We start from the raw sequence: 15,377 nt of genomic DNA on the forward strand, positions 1-15,377 counted from the left end.
TCATGTCATAATATTTTAAAACTAGAAGTGACCTTTGAAACACCTCATACAAAGAATGAGTTCCAGAGCCATGGAACTCATGGCTAGAGTCACACCTAGAACCCATGTACCCTCACTACCAGTCTAGCTCTCTTCTCTCTTGTCTTGCAAGGCTATGTATAAACTTGAACTATTCTTATTACATAACTGCTGGCTTTAACCATAAATAAGGCAATTATTAATTTTCTGTAGAAGAAAGAGTTGAGTTACATGTGCTAGGATTTTAAAGAATCTCCTTGGAGTTTATTTTTCTCATGGAGTCTAAGAGTATAATTTGGAATCTAAACTTTTTAAAGTAATTTGAAAGGCACTGTATAATGCCATGGCTTTCCAAGTGTTAGTAGTGGTAAAGAACTTCCCTGTCAATGCAGGAGACGTAAGAGTCAAGGGTTTGAACCCTAGATCAGGAAGATCCCTTGGAGAGGGACATGGCAACCCACTCCAGTATTCTTGCCTGGAGAATCCCATGAAGAGTCAGACACAACTGAAGCGACTTAGCACAAGTGCATGTATGCCACATCTCTCCTTCCCTCTCTCAACCCTCTCTCTTTCTTTCACATACACACACACACACACACCTATCTCTTTGCATCTTTTTCTCCTTCTTTCCCTCTTCAAATGCTGTATGAGACACTAAAGATAAAATGATAAATGAGGCATAGACCCTGCTTTAAGGAGCAGGAGCCCATGATTCCTAAGGGAGACAGAGAAGTAAACCCATGTGATATTTGAACTCAGGTAGTAGAGCAAGCTCTTCACTTACAAAGGAGAAGGAAGAGTTAGAAGAATAATCTAGGAATGCTTCCTTGAGGAGGATACCCTTAAACTGGATCGCCAAGGATGAAGAGGAATTAGCATGTAAAGACAGAAGAGAGCTCTTGGTAGGCAAATATTATTTGCAACAACCAGCTGCTGAGCCTATAAATTACCTTGTTATATCCAATTCACACTATCAAAAGATATTAATTGCCACCGTTGCTGTGCTGTGCTTAGTCACTCAATCGTGTCCAACTCTCTGCAACCCCATGGACTGTAGCCCACCAGTCTCTTCTGTCCATGGGAATTCTCCAGGCAAGAATACTGCAGTGGGTCGGGCATACCTTCCTCTAGGGTGTCTTCCCAACCCAGTAATCAAACCCAGGTCTCCTGTATTGCAGGTGGATTCTTTACTGTCTGAGCTACCAGGAACCCCAAGAATACTGGAGTGGGTAGCCTATCCCTTCTTGAGGAAAACTTCCCAACCCAGTGTCTCCTGCATTGTAGTCAGATTCTTTACCATCTGAGCTACCAGGGAAGCCCTGCCACCATTGCTATCACAAATATATTCACTATATTTACCTTGTTCTTATCAAATATATGTAAGTAGCAGTTGTTATTTGGAGAAGGCGATGGCACCCCACTCCAGTACTCTTGCCTGGAAAGTCCCATGGATGGAGGAGCCTGGTAGGCTGCAGTCCATGGGGTCGCTAAGAGTCGGACACGACTGAGCAACTTCACTTTCACTTTTCACTTTCATGCATTGGAGAAGGAAATGGCAACCCACTCCAGTATTCTTGCCTGGAGAATCCCAGGGTCGGCGGAGCCTGCTGGGCTGCCATCTGTGGGGTCGCACAGAGTCGGACACGACTGAGGTGACTTAGCAGCAGTAGCAGTTGTTATTGGAAAAGAAAAGGAGTAGGGGGCACAAGGTAGAGAAAATGAAAAGATTACTAATTATGGAGTCAGTAGTTCTAGAACCCTCAGTCAGCTCCATCCCTCTAATCTACAAAATAGTGTTTAAGTTCACTTAACTTTAGTCTGCTCAACCTTTACTTGAGAGAGAATAGTATCTTTATTTCCTCACAACCTAATGGTGAATATCAAATGAGAAATAAGGAAGTACAGTTAGAAACCATATAGCATTATACAGATACAGCTATTACTTTCTACATATAATGTGCCTATAAGAACCCTCTATGTGTACCGATAGCACTAATGTTTATACATCTAGGGGACGGAGGAAGCCTGTGCTATATCCCACACTGACAAACACATATCTATACAAATAGATAGATAGATATGTACTTTTCCTTAAATGCCTTTTCACACTTGTAATATTTGATGTTTTCTTTTTCTGCTAGGTCTGAGATTGTCTTATTCATTTCTATCTTCCCTGCACCTAGTAAATTGCCTAGAATATGCTGAAGGGAATATGCCAACCTAATACTCAGATAGAAAATATTTATTGAGTACTAGTAAATATTTGGAATGGAATTTTAAAATCTGAATTATATACCTAACTGATAAACTCTTCCCTAGCTCTATAGACATAATTTTTTATATTGTACAAAAAACAAGATTTGATTGCATATGTTAATTTTCAGCGGGTTTTTTCAATGGTCCTTTTGGCCAACTGTGATCCTATTTGAACATGCACAGGCTTATTCTTAGCCACATTTCATGTCTTCAGTATATATTGTTAGGTGCCTACATTATAGATTTATGGTGTGGAGTTATGTCCTGTGCAGAAAAACAAGTATCTGATACTTGTCACCTATATAAAGTTAGCAGCACATGTTTAAGAGTGCAGTGAGGGATTTAGGCCAAAACATTACAGTAATTTAAAGGAAGGAGAGATGTGGGATGGTAGAGAAGGATTTCATGGAATATTTTTACATACTAGCTCACATTTATTGAATGCTTGCCAAGTGCCAGGCATTGTTCTAAACTTTTTACATATATTAAACCATTGTATGCTTAGAACAACATTTGAATTAGACCCCATTATACAATCATTTTAAATATAAGGAAATTATAGCTGAGTGACGTTAAATAACTTGCTAACAGAGCTAAGTCTGATCCTACACAACTCCAGTACCTACATTCATAATTACTATCCTTTACCTCTTCCAATACAATGTTCAGAACCAAGTCAGATGTAGCTGCTTAGAGAAAGGGATGCTAATGAAAGATGAGGGAAGAGTCAGTAAGAACAAAGGTAGGGAGCTGGGATGAGAGCAGCCCCATCAGAATGTAGAGTTCCTTCTGAAAGAATAGAAGTCCCATCTGGCAAGTTCAATGAGTTCATTATGAAGCCTTGAGTGATATGGTGAACAATTAGACTGTGTCATTTGGCAGTGAAAACTGGATATCAAGTTTTCAGTCGGTCCTGAAAACATTAATACACTGGTGTACGGAGGTTTGCAATAGTACCTTTACCTTCCAGCCTTTGAGGCAACCTTTGTTTTTCCAGAAAGGAGAGTGTGCCTATCTCTGAAAACACTGCTGTTTTCACCACTCTCATCAGCATCTATATGGCATTCCTTAACAGCCCCTGATTTATATTTGGGCATCTGTGAGTTTCCTAGGCTGAGTCAATTATTGACTTGGAATCCTCTAAGAAGAATGAGAGTCAAATTTGCATTAATCTTAGGACTTTACCTTGAGGTCTTTAGACAAAGGCTGGAGTGGAGTATGGGTGAGCTAGTCTGAGAACAAGTTGAACGCACAGCCTATAGAGCACAGTGAGGATCATATTAAATACAGCTCAAGCCCTCATGATAGCACTGATCTCTGAATCCAATGTGCCTGAAGCCCACCCAATTTGTGGCCTTTTCAGATGCTATAACCATTCTTTTCCCAGTGTTATTTAACCAATGTTTTTATTCATTGCAGTAAAAATCATCCTAAGTAATCCATTGCCCAGTGCTTAGATTTCCCCTGATTTTAGGACATATAAAATCTCTACCTGAGCTTGGTGACACAGCTCATAATATTATCCCCCCTTTTTTATGATCTCTTCTTTGTGACCTCTTCACCAGGACAAATCCCAGTGATTTTTCATCATTCAATTCTAAAGCCTCAAATCCCAAGTCAGTATCATTTGTTTTTTTTCCAGGACTGCTAAAGTCCCCGCAATCTGGAACTTCTGAAGCTCTGAGTGACCAAGGAATAGGTGTATATCACACCCAGAGCTTTCACATCAAAGTACTCAGTGGAGACTTCATCCTGCTCAAAATGACAAATTAAAACGAATCCCAGAGCTTTATTCTTAAAGAACATAAGACATGTTTTCTTTTTGAACATTTCATTGCACTGTCTTCAGAATCAAGCTCTCTAAAGAACATTATTATACCTTGAGATTCTTGACACATTTCCTAATAATTTGAAGCTTCTGACATTAATGCAATAAAAGATTGTACTTCTGGAAAAAAAAAATCAATGAATCTTTTTGGCAATCGTCCTAAATCTGTAGAGATTAAATTCACTTCCCAGACATTGCTATTTCATATCAAATACAGAGTCCCTCAGTATAATTAAGATAGTTGTAGAACCATATATTTCATACCCTAGCTGTCTGCTTTAAACTATCTTGGGAAGTTCAAAAATAATAAGGAAGCTACATCTTAACCAGAGTAATTACATTTGCTAAGCAGAATGGGATGAGCAAGAGCTATGTAAAGGAATAAAATAAATCCACCAGAAAATCAAGAATTTCTACATTCATTCTGATATATAAACCTTGCTGATAAAAAGGAAAAGAAAAAAGGCTCACCTCCAGTTACAACTCCCAGGAGAATGGCAACTATTATCCCCTATTGAGTTGGTACTTACCATATACAGCCTGAACAATTCATACAGAAAAATAAACCGTAACATTCCTGTTTATTATTACTTTAGCTGAGAGGTGGTGACATTAAACAGTTCTGCACTGCTGCTATCAATCAGCAGGCTGGTGATGTTCTCAGCATGTGACTAAGATTCCTTGGAAACCATGCTCATCAAAGCAACCAGCTGTCAGAATTCTTCAAATTAAACTGTTATTATGGTAGTATTCATTAGTCAGTTACTGACTATTAAGATATTTTTATTTCGGCACCATTGACATTGGCCGTTGCTTTTTAATATGCAAGTTATATATAAACATGATTCAGTGGCTCGTGTGAGGATGACAATTAGAACTTGGTGTCCGCTGTCTAAAGGCTGCAGCAAAGGGCTCCTGTCTCATCCATGCACACTTGAATTTCCCTGAGAATTTGGATGTTTGTTCTGGTGGTTGGACTAGGGAGAAGGGTAGTAATAATACATTTCAACACTAGTATTTGCCTGGCAAAGTGATAGCTCAACATCAGAAATTATAACTCTGAAAGCTGTTTCTGAGCCCCTGATGACAGTGGTTTATGCTTCTCCAGCTTGATGGTTTGGATTTGCTTTTTGTCTGAGTTGCTAGGCACGTGTTTAACTTTTGCTTGAAATCCAGAATCAAACAAAGGATGTCAAATAGGGTGTGTAGAGAAGTAAAAAGGAAAATCAGTATGCAAGCTGTGATAGGAGAGAAAATGGGAAAATACTTGGGTTCTTATTAATTTAAATAGTATCCTTGGCATTTAGAAAAGTTCTTAAGCTTTAGTTTTTAGTTTAAAGGCAGATTTGACCTAAATAATTTTACTTCAACTAGAAAAGAATGTGTATTAAATACTCACTAGCCTAGAAAGGGCGATATATTATTTACACACATAGCACAAACTCGTTCTTACATAGAAACCAAGACCTTCTAGTTTTCCCCTTCCCTCATGTTAATACTCATACAGCATATAAAACAATAGTCTGTTTTGTTGAAATGAAGAATATTTAGTCCAGATTGTTTATGTTGTAGATGAAGAAAGAGAGATTCAATGCATTAGGTAACTGGTGTCAGCCTTAATTTTGTTTTTCTCCTCTCTATTTTCAAAATCATATGGATCTCCCATTCCACCTAGAAGTCAAGCCATTTCCAGGTCCTCACATGCATGAAGATGCCAGCAGACTGTGTATAAATCATCTTTACCTCTGCTGCAAGGAAGTGTGGGATTAGTCATTTTCTTTGACCCAGATTCTGAGATCCCTATTTGAGGTTCAACATCAGGGTAGGGTTTGATTTGATGTGTAGGAGTCAGTGTGAACCATTGATATCACGTTAATAGCTGTGAAACCATTAACTTTCAGGAATTTTGCAAGCCATCAACATCATGTTAATGGCTTGAAATGATGGGCTATCATTGGATGGACTCTTTACACCATGGAAACTGGCAAACACTACAAGTCAGGCAGTGTTGGAGATTTGTTTGTTTTCCATTTATTAGCACATGGCTGTTTTGCTGCTGAGTCTCTTTTGCAATGTTCAGAACGCAGGAGCAAAGTGAGTACTCTGCTAATGAGCATTGCCACAATCACTCCTCATAAATTCATTCAGCAAAGAGTTACCATATTTCAGGCACTTTGGCCACCTTGTACCATTGTGCAGAACAAGTAAAAATTTCAACCCACTATCTGCATGTAAACCTCAATTAAGTCCTGCATCTGTCTGGAAGAAGGAAGACACTTTTATACCTCTCCCAAAGGGACTCATAAAGCCATGGGAGTGTGGTTTGGGACCTGCAGCCCTGTGTTTGTTAAGAGTGCTACTTTTTGTTAATTTCCTAGAGAGAACTGTGGGCTCTGTGTTTGCTGAAGACATGGAAATGAACAAGTCAAAATTGTGATTTCACAGCTCACCTTCAAGGAAGGGGACAAAATGAACATGATTCGGGAAAATGACGATGCCTTGAAGCAAAGCTCTAAGGAGACGTGAGAGAGATGGAAGGTGGTGGGAGGGAGGCTGCTTTGGGTCAGGAGTTCAGGACAGGCCTCTCTGGGAAAGAGCACTGCAAAAGGAGAGCAAATGCCCAGAGTCAAGAGTGAACTTGTGCTGCTCAAGAACAGAAAACACCCAAGGTAACTGGAGGAGAGTAAGATACATAGAGAGGGGTATGAGAAGGGAACAGTGAGGAGAACAGGGGCCCTTCTTGTCTATAGGATGGAATTTGGGTTTTATTCTATGTGTAGTGAGAAGCTACTGGAAAGATTTAAACAGAGAAATAATTTGCATTTTTTAATCAATCACTCAGGCTTTTGTATGGAAATTAGACTGTAAGGAAACAAAAGTACACACAGGAGACCAGTTACAAGAATGAATCCTGCTGTCCCACACCTGAGTGCACACTTCCCAAGACAGGGCTTCTTTGTGTTTTAATTTTTATTTATTTTAGAATCTTGCCTCTGAAGCCCTCCTGGTTCAATTACCGCTCACCAGTTCAAGGAACCCAATTCCACCTCTGTAAGCTTTTGGTTTTCCTTGAATTGTTTCTATTATTTTTTATTAACCGTATACCATGGTGTATTTACTGAAATGATTTAAAAGATAATTTAAGGAGCATGGGACAATGGAAATAGAGCACCAAGCATGGGAAAAATATGCCCCTTACATGCCAAAATCAATTTGTTTGCAATCTCACCTAGGGTTGTTATGAAATAATAACTCTTGCAGGACTGAGACAGTCTTTTCTAAATCGGTATTTGTCCACTCTGGAAGCATGCTGATGTCATCTGAGGATTTTTAAAAATACCTATGCCCAGGTGTAACCCCAAGAGTTTCTGATTTCATTGGTCTATGGGAGAATGAAGACACTGCAGTGTTTTTAAAGCTACCCAGATAATTCTAATGTATAACTGTGGTTGGATATCATACTTCCGAGTGCCTGGGCTTTTGGCCAAGACAAAAGGAAAATTGGTTGACTCCATGTGGCACAAAAGCAGCATCACGTGTCACCTTTGAGCCTGGAATCATGAGTAGCAGCACTGTTTTCTGTTTCGTTTTGTTTTCCCATGAAGAATAGACAGTTCATTTTACAATTTAGGCCCCAAATAGTAAGAGAGTATTTCTAGAACCTAGGGCATGAGCTAAATAGAGATGTCATCCATCCGAAGAATGAGATGTAAGCCATCTCAAATATTAGATTTCTAGAAGTGAATGTTTGCCATATAGAGACTGATTCTATTTTATTTTTATTCAGTGTAAAATACAGATCTGAAGTGGAATAATGGGAGAGTCCCCTCCTATAATTCCAGTCACTCAGGTACTCAGATCTTAGAAGGAAACGTGCACCCAAATAAATGTCAAAAGAGCTCACTCATGCTTTTTAACCACCTGCCCCCAATATCTTCACCTTCCAGAAAATTAACGTTTATCAGGGAATGATGCAAAAAAAAAAAAAAAGAAAGAAAGAAACCCAGAGTTGGAGAGTTTCAGGAAAGGGGAAGAAAATGAGAAAAGGACATGCACTTCTCTCCTAATTTCCATCAAGCACTATAAGGGACTTTCCCCAAATTATCTCACTTACCATCAAAATAACCCATTATTAATATCACCTCCATTTTGCAGTTGCTGAAACTGAGGCTTTCAATGTTAAGTGATTTCTTTTTTCAAGATCCCACATCTAGGAAACAGCAGAGAAGGAATCAAATTCAAAATCCCATATTCTTTCATTGTTTTATGTGTTAGAAGACAACTCTTCCTTTTCCTCATCTCTCCCATAAAAGCATTGCAGGGAGACTGACTTTGAAATGGGATATTTTTTTCATTTTTTCTTTGTCAAATGATGACATTCAGGAAAAATTCCTGTCAGCTTCTATGTTTATTTTACATAAAAACTCATTCATCATGGTGATACAGAAGAAAAGGTCTTCGGAACTTTTTCTTTTTTAATCTGCAAAGGGATTTTGAGAGTTCTGCAGAGTGGACCTGTTCTTTCCCATGGAGCAAGCATTTGCTGAAATGAACCAAGGAAATGGAAGCCAGTATTTTCTACCTGCTGCAACCTGCTAAACCAGTTTATTTTGACCACTTTGACACCTTGTTTCTAGTTAAACAACAATTTCATACAGAACTCCACTTTCCATCATGAAATCATTGTCATTGCTAAAGGGACAAAATAGCTCCTTCTCAACAAATAAAAATCTTGATTTTAGCCATGTACTCCAATCAGCAACTAACCTCCTGTCAGACTAAAAGAAATGCAGTGGCACACAGATTTTCATAAAGGTTTATGAATGCTTTCCAACATGTTGCTTTTTCAAAGTTCTTCCAATGATTCTCTTTAAGATTCTATCAAATTTCTAAGTCTTTGGGAAATCTTATGTGTACTTATAAATGGCTAGTGGACATCTGTATTCAGCCCATCCATGCAGTGTATACGGGCCTTTCTCTTTGTTTTACTTTGAGTTCCAAAGACCAAAACAAAAAAGGTTGAACACAAAGCAGTCACTTGGAGAAAGGTTGGGATGATATCAGAGGCTGCCAATCGGTTTATCTGTTAGGCAGGCTATTTGAATCCTGCTGCCTCATTGGTTTCCTGTTGTAAAGGCTGCTTTAGCCCTTTTGTACACTTGGGGAAAAAATTATTCATTGCATTGTCATATCTGTGAAATAGAACTGTTTGATGACAACACTACTGTAAAATAGAAGGTAACCTTTGCTTGACTATCAGGCAACTGGGGAAGTGCAGTCATATCTCAGGGCTAAGAGTGATGTCATTAAAAGGCAAGGCTGTTAAAAGAGAAACACAAAACAGTGGACTTCCACTGCATTTTCCCTAGTAGGAAGACATTCCATCCAGGAACAAATGTTATGGCTGGGTAGGATTACTCCTGGAGTTCCAGTGCCACACTGGAACAAAAGGCGTTGATAGCTGCCAGGAAACCAAACTGTGACATAATGCAAGTATATCATGATGTAGTTGTGTTTCCTCTCTTTTTGTTTTGTTACCCTAAGCAAGAGGACTATATAAATAAAACCCCAAGGCAGAGGACCAAACTTGGTGTTGGAGACTTTAGTTTAATTTTCCAAATTAGTAATCGTTTTAAACCATAACGTCTAGCTTAGGGTTTGAGTTGGTACTCTTCTTAACCTAATATAGAAACAGCTCTTCTTTTGGGGAGTGCCTGGGTATCCATAAAAAGGTGTCTGTAAAGATTCTCTTTATATGCTGCTGTATTCTGAATAAAAACTTTTCTTAAGTGTGTGCTATATTCTTAAGCTCAGTATTAAAGAAATTTTTAACTATTGCTCTTACCAGCAGTATGATAGTTTAATCACTAAGTCATGTATGACTCTTGCAACCCCGTGGACTCTGCCAGAGAGTCTGCCAGGAGTCTTCCAGGCTCCTCTGTCCATGGGATTTTCCAAGCAAGAATACTGGAGTGGGTTGCCATTTCCTTCTCCAAGGGATTTTCCCGACCCAGGGATCGAACCTCAGTCTGTTGCATCACAGATGGATTGTTTACTGACTGAACTACCAGTGAAGCTGGGCAGGTACTAAAGACCACTTCTTCAGCTGCCATTTCCATTAGTTGAGGGTCAATTGTTCTTCTGATTCTAGGCAACTGTGGTATCTTCAGCGATTTATTATTCACTTTGTGAATTTTTTGGACCCTTTCTTTGTCTCCTTTCTCTCCCATTGCATTATCTTTACCTCACCATTCACTCTTACACTTTTATCTTTGCCAAATAGAGATCAAGGATATAGGGCTAAAGCCAGGCAGCATGACTCCTTGGAAAAATGGAAGAGGACTGTATCACTGAGGAAGTACTGGGAATTCTTGGCTAAAATGCAGTTTTAGAATTTTCCATGGATTTTATTATCTCTGCTCTTATTCTTTCCCATCCAAAATCATAATTGAAATATAACAGTTTTATGTATCTACATCTGGATATAATGCAGTCTGTGCACTCTGCCTGTAAAGATGTGTAGATTGGTAAAACATCTGGAGAAAAAGAGGGGTTTTGATACTTATCTAAACTTTGGATGTTGTCCTTTTTATTTTCCTATCCAGTGTTTATAAAAGAATAAGATTTTCCACATTGTTGATAGAAATTGTATGTTGAAATCATATGGAGATCTTTTTTCAGAGTACACATGTGCCATGTCCAAGCCTGGAGATTCTAATTTAGTTTTCTGTATTGGGATCAGCCATGTATGTTTTTTAAAACTTTTCAGGTGATTCTGAACTAGGCCTCTAACTGAAAACCAATAGGGTGAAGACAAATTTATTTTTATGTGTTTTCTGTGATGGTATTACTTTGACTCATTAAAAAAAAGTTGTCACTACTTCTCTGTCTACTATCCATTTTTAAAAGAATCTTCTGGAGGTCGTTTAAATGATTTTCATTTACATACACATTTCCATAGGTGAAATTTTCAAAAGCTCCACTCCACTGAGTTACACGCTGCAATCCTGATTGCTATATTCATTTTAGTCAGCAAAATTAGATTTCTCAATCTCACCAATTAGAGAACAGACATAAAAATACCTGTGGTAAGATGCTTAACTTTAAAATGACATGCTGTATAGTAAACCAAAGATTGGATTATGTATCAGAAATATGGATCTGATCACATCTGTGCCCTTAACTCTAGGGCTCAGTATCTGCATTGGTTAAATGTGGAGTTGGTTAAGGTAAGCCCTGGGGTCCTCTTTGGCTTCAGCATTATGGGATGCCATTTACATTCTAGCCCTGTGTGAAATGGACTGGCAGTTGCTAACAGAAACAAATGCATGAGGGGTTGCCTTTGCTGCTTTCCAGAGGACCACTGTAGCTATGGAGTCAGGAGTACCCAGGAGCTACCCTCTCCCTGTGCCATCTGCCCCAGCCAGGAATGGCTTGGTCCACACAACCTGTTATCTAGGTAGTGGGCCTTAGACTGTCAGATTGCCTGTCAATTTCAGTTCCTTTGGATTCATGACCCTTAAAGGTATTAGTTGCCTGATTGACTGACTGATGATGATTGACATGTATACACAATTAACTCTTAGTTTTCACTAGCCCTAAAATGAGACCCATATGTTCCTAATCTACACATGTGTGTTAATCTGTCTTCCTACAGTGGAATCACAATCAGGTACTTCAAATGAGATGTAGACTGATGATTTTTAAGCACTTTGGCAGTCATGCAGAATTTCCACTCCATTGACTGATCTGTACCACACTTAGTAATGCCTATCTTTTACATATGATTTTACAGCCATTTACAAGAGATTGAGCATAGAGAAGTACACTTTTTTTTTTTCTTTGCCAAACTATACTTAAATTACCCTTGATTAAGAGTTTTTCTCTATTTTTGCCTCTGAGTATTTGTTACAACCAACTTTTCCATTGAAAAAAAACTTTAAAAAAATATGCTGTACGTAGTTAAATATTAACACATTACACATACTTATATGTCAATATGTGATTCACAAGAATAGTTGCTTTTGTGTGCATCTGTGATGTAAAGTAGATACTCAGTGAATTCCTTCCTTTAATTTTGGAATGCCCACCATTTCTTGAATATGGTGTTGAATGGGTACTTGCATGGGTAGATTGTAGACCTAATAGTAACCTCTCCATTTAAACACATGCCACATACTTTTGCTCTTAGAATCCTTCAAAGTAGTTTACTTTTAAAGTAAGAGGAAATAAACTATTTTCTATATCATACTTCCTGAGAGTTGTAAACCATTGAAGGAACAAGATCTATTCTTTGTTTGTACTGGTGGTTCAGATGGAAAAGAATCGACCTGGAATGCAGGAGACTTGGATTCGATTTCTGGGTCAGGAAGATCCCCTGGAAAAGGGTCTGGCAACCCACTCCAGTATTCTTGCCTGGAGAATTCCATGGACAGAGAAGCCTGATGGGCTACAGTCCATGGAGTTGCAAAGAGTCAGATACAACTGAGCAACTAACACACACACACACACACCCTCTAAATAATAGCTCTCAGCATTTTACATGTGTCAGTACCCTAGACTATCGCACAGTTTTCTCACCTGCCCAAATATCTACCTACTATATATTCATACATTCAATGGATATCCAATGAGTATCTACTATGGATTAGCTCTTTACAAGGCAATAAGGGAGAAGCAGTGGGAAAGAAGACACTGTCCCAATGGAGCAAAGAAGACTAATGAATTAGTAAAGAAGTACTAATGAATGAGTAAAGAAGATACTTTAGAGCATATTAAATACTATGAAGGAAAATACTGATGATCTGATACAGACTAGGGGATTATTTTGTATTGGGAAGTGAGAGAAAGCTATACTGAGAAGGTGGCAATGTAAGTTGGACTTGAATAAAAAAAAAAAAGGGAAGCCAGAGGTGATGTAGAGAAAGAGAATCTAAGCAGTGGGAAGAGTAAAGGCTAAGACACCAAGACTGCCACAAATGTGGTGCATTCGAAGGAAGAAAAGTCAGTGGTGTGAGCAAGATGGAGAATGGAGAAAAACATCTGAGAGAAAAGTGAGTTGTGGCAGAAAGATTGGACTTCATTCTAAATGCAAATGTAAGCTACAAGAGAATTAATCTGCATGCAGCGGGAAATCCTGAAAGGTAGTACTTGATTTGTATTTTAAAAATTAGCTACTGCTTGGAAGTTGGATTATAGGGAGCAACAGTAGAAGGAAATCAGTTAGGAGGAAACTATTATCTTTATTATGGGATACTTACAAAGCACAGAAGAGGAGTCTTATATGTTTTAAGTATTCAGTAAATGTGAGACATCATTGTGATTTGTCTACTTTCTTCTCTCCTTCCTCTTTGTTCTTCTGATGATGATGAGTATCATACTAATTGTCATTATTTCCATAGTCCATTTGGGAGGTGATGGTGGCTTGAACTAGGGGTTTAGGGCTGGAGATGAAAGGAAAAGTGGATGGATTTGGGAAAAGCTTGGGGTTCGTGTACATCTTCTGAAGCCCAGATTTAGTCCCAACTCCTCATAACATTTCCCTGATCAATCACATTTCCTCAGTTAGCTATTAAATCATCACGAGTCTACTTCTAGTCAGTTTTGTGTCTAAAACTCATTGGGTAAAGAAAGGATTTGTGAAATGTGTTGAGAATTCTGCATCTCAGGTTCAACTCTAAATATCTTTATTCAGAAGAAGGAAGAAATCTGTATTTCAAAATGTATGCTCCAGGTGATTCAGATAATGGTGGCTTGTCTACCCAATCTGGAGAAATACCAGTCCGAAGTTTGGAAAAGAGAATAAGACTGGAGATAAGAGATTTGGGAGTATATGTATAGGTAGCAATGAAAGGGCTTCCCTGGTGGCTCAGGAGTAAAGAATCCATCTCCCAGTGAAGGAGATATGGGTTTGGTCCCTAGGTCAGGGAAGATCCCCTGGAGAAGGAAATGGCAACCCATTTCCAGTGTTCTTGCCTGGGAAATCCCATGGACAGAGGAGGCTTGCGGGCTACAGTACATAGGGTTGCAAAAGTGTCAGACATGACTTAGTGACTGAACAACAACAACAATGCAATGAAAACCATGAGCGTGGCTGCAGCTGTCCAAGGATAATGTGTAGAGGGAACAACGTAGACCTAGAACTGAGCCTTGGGGGAGCCTTTGAAAAAGAATGAGCAGAAAGAAAGCTGAGAGCTATATCAGTGAAGCCTAAGAGCAGAATTTCAAAAAAGTACGGTCATACATTCATTCCTAGGAAATGCTATTAGAAAGCCTTCTCTGTGCTAGGCACTGGAACACAGCAGAGAAAAAACAGACAAACATCCCTGTTTCTGTAGAATGTCTAGTCAAATGAAACAGAATGGCCTGAAAACCTCAAAGTAGAAAAGAGAGTTTTAAGGACTGTTAGGTAGATGCCCAAATTGCAGTGGTTTGGAAAATGAGTAGGAGATGAAAATGTGGAAACAGAAAATGTGATTTATACGTTCTAAATAGCCCTAAAGGGGAGAAAGGAACCAAGCTCTATATAGCCTGTCCCTGCAACTCATAGAGGAGTTGCATGACCTCAGTGACAATACACGAAGAAGTGAAAACCTAATTTTGAACTCTAGCACACAAAATTATAGATGTTGAAAGAGCTAAAATATCTTCAAGTGACCTTGAATCTGGAAGAACAAAAATAGAACCCTTTGCAGAATGGTCCAAAAAACTAGCAAACAACAAAGACAATCTGTTGGTTTATAGAAGAGAGAAAAAATTTTGTAAGATTTTTTTAACTAATAAAATAAAGAATGAAAATGCATCAATTAAAAGCAGTCAAACATTAAAATTATGAGATTGCTATTCTGCAAAATCTTTTATCCATATAAAAATAGAGGCAGAAAGGAATTTAAGACTGACTCAAATATAAAAATGTGTGACTCACACTCATTTCCTCCTTTCCTGATTGATTTCTTCCTGCTCTTTTCCTCACAAACTGAAAAGTGCACCTCAGGTCAGAGAAATCAGTTGAAAGTTCATTGTTAAAATCTGTAATATTAGCTAGGGGAGCAGATATGTCATTTATTCTGAAATCTGAAGACCTAAATGCTGTTTCCCATTGGCACAATTAGATATTTTTTGGGGTACAATTTTTAATCAAGAAAATCAATTATTTCCAAGTATACATTAAAAAATATTCATCTCAATTTTTTCATGATTAATATTACACAAATCAAAATTCCAAAAAATTTTGGAGTATATAGTATATTCAGCATAATAATATTTGGTTGGAAAC

At 38.4% G+C, this 15,377-nt stretch overlaps 2 long non-coding RNA genes across 24 annotated transcripts in view; both read left to right on the forward strand.

Annotated features, from left to right (window-relative positions):
- Positions 1-15,377, forward strand: part of LOC145509733 (uncharacterized) — a 1,421,207-nt gene that overhangs the window by 930,571 nt on the left and 475,259 nt on the right. The window contains exon 3 of one of the 23 annotated variants that reach the window (XR_014056345.1): positions 6,481-8,129. The exons of 21 other annotated variants lie outside the window; for them this stretch is intronic. This is a non-coding gene — a long non-coding RNA (uncharacterized LOC145509733). Of the gene's footprint in view, positions 1-3,916; positions 4,669-6,480; positions 8,130-15,377 lie in introns of those variants that run through there. One more of the 23 variants, XR_014056341.1, reaches the window with a different exon arrangement.
- On the forward strand, positions 768-4,668 carry LOC145509739 (uncharacterized). Its single transcript, XR_014056373.1, has 2 exons — positions 768-1,044; positions 1,494-4,668. It is a non-coding gene; the product is annotated as an uncharacterized LOC145509739 (long non-coding RNA).

Source organism: Giraffa tippelskirchi, chromosome 6, assembly GCF_054371585.1.
Source record: "Giraffa tippelskirchi isolate mGirTip1 chromosome 6, T2T-mGirTip1v1.2.pri, whole genome shotgun sequence".
Lineage (NCBI taxonomy): Eukaryota > Metazoa > Chordata > Mammalia > Artiodactyla > Giraffidae > Giraffa > Giraffa tippelskirchi.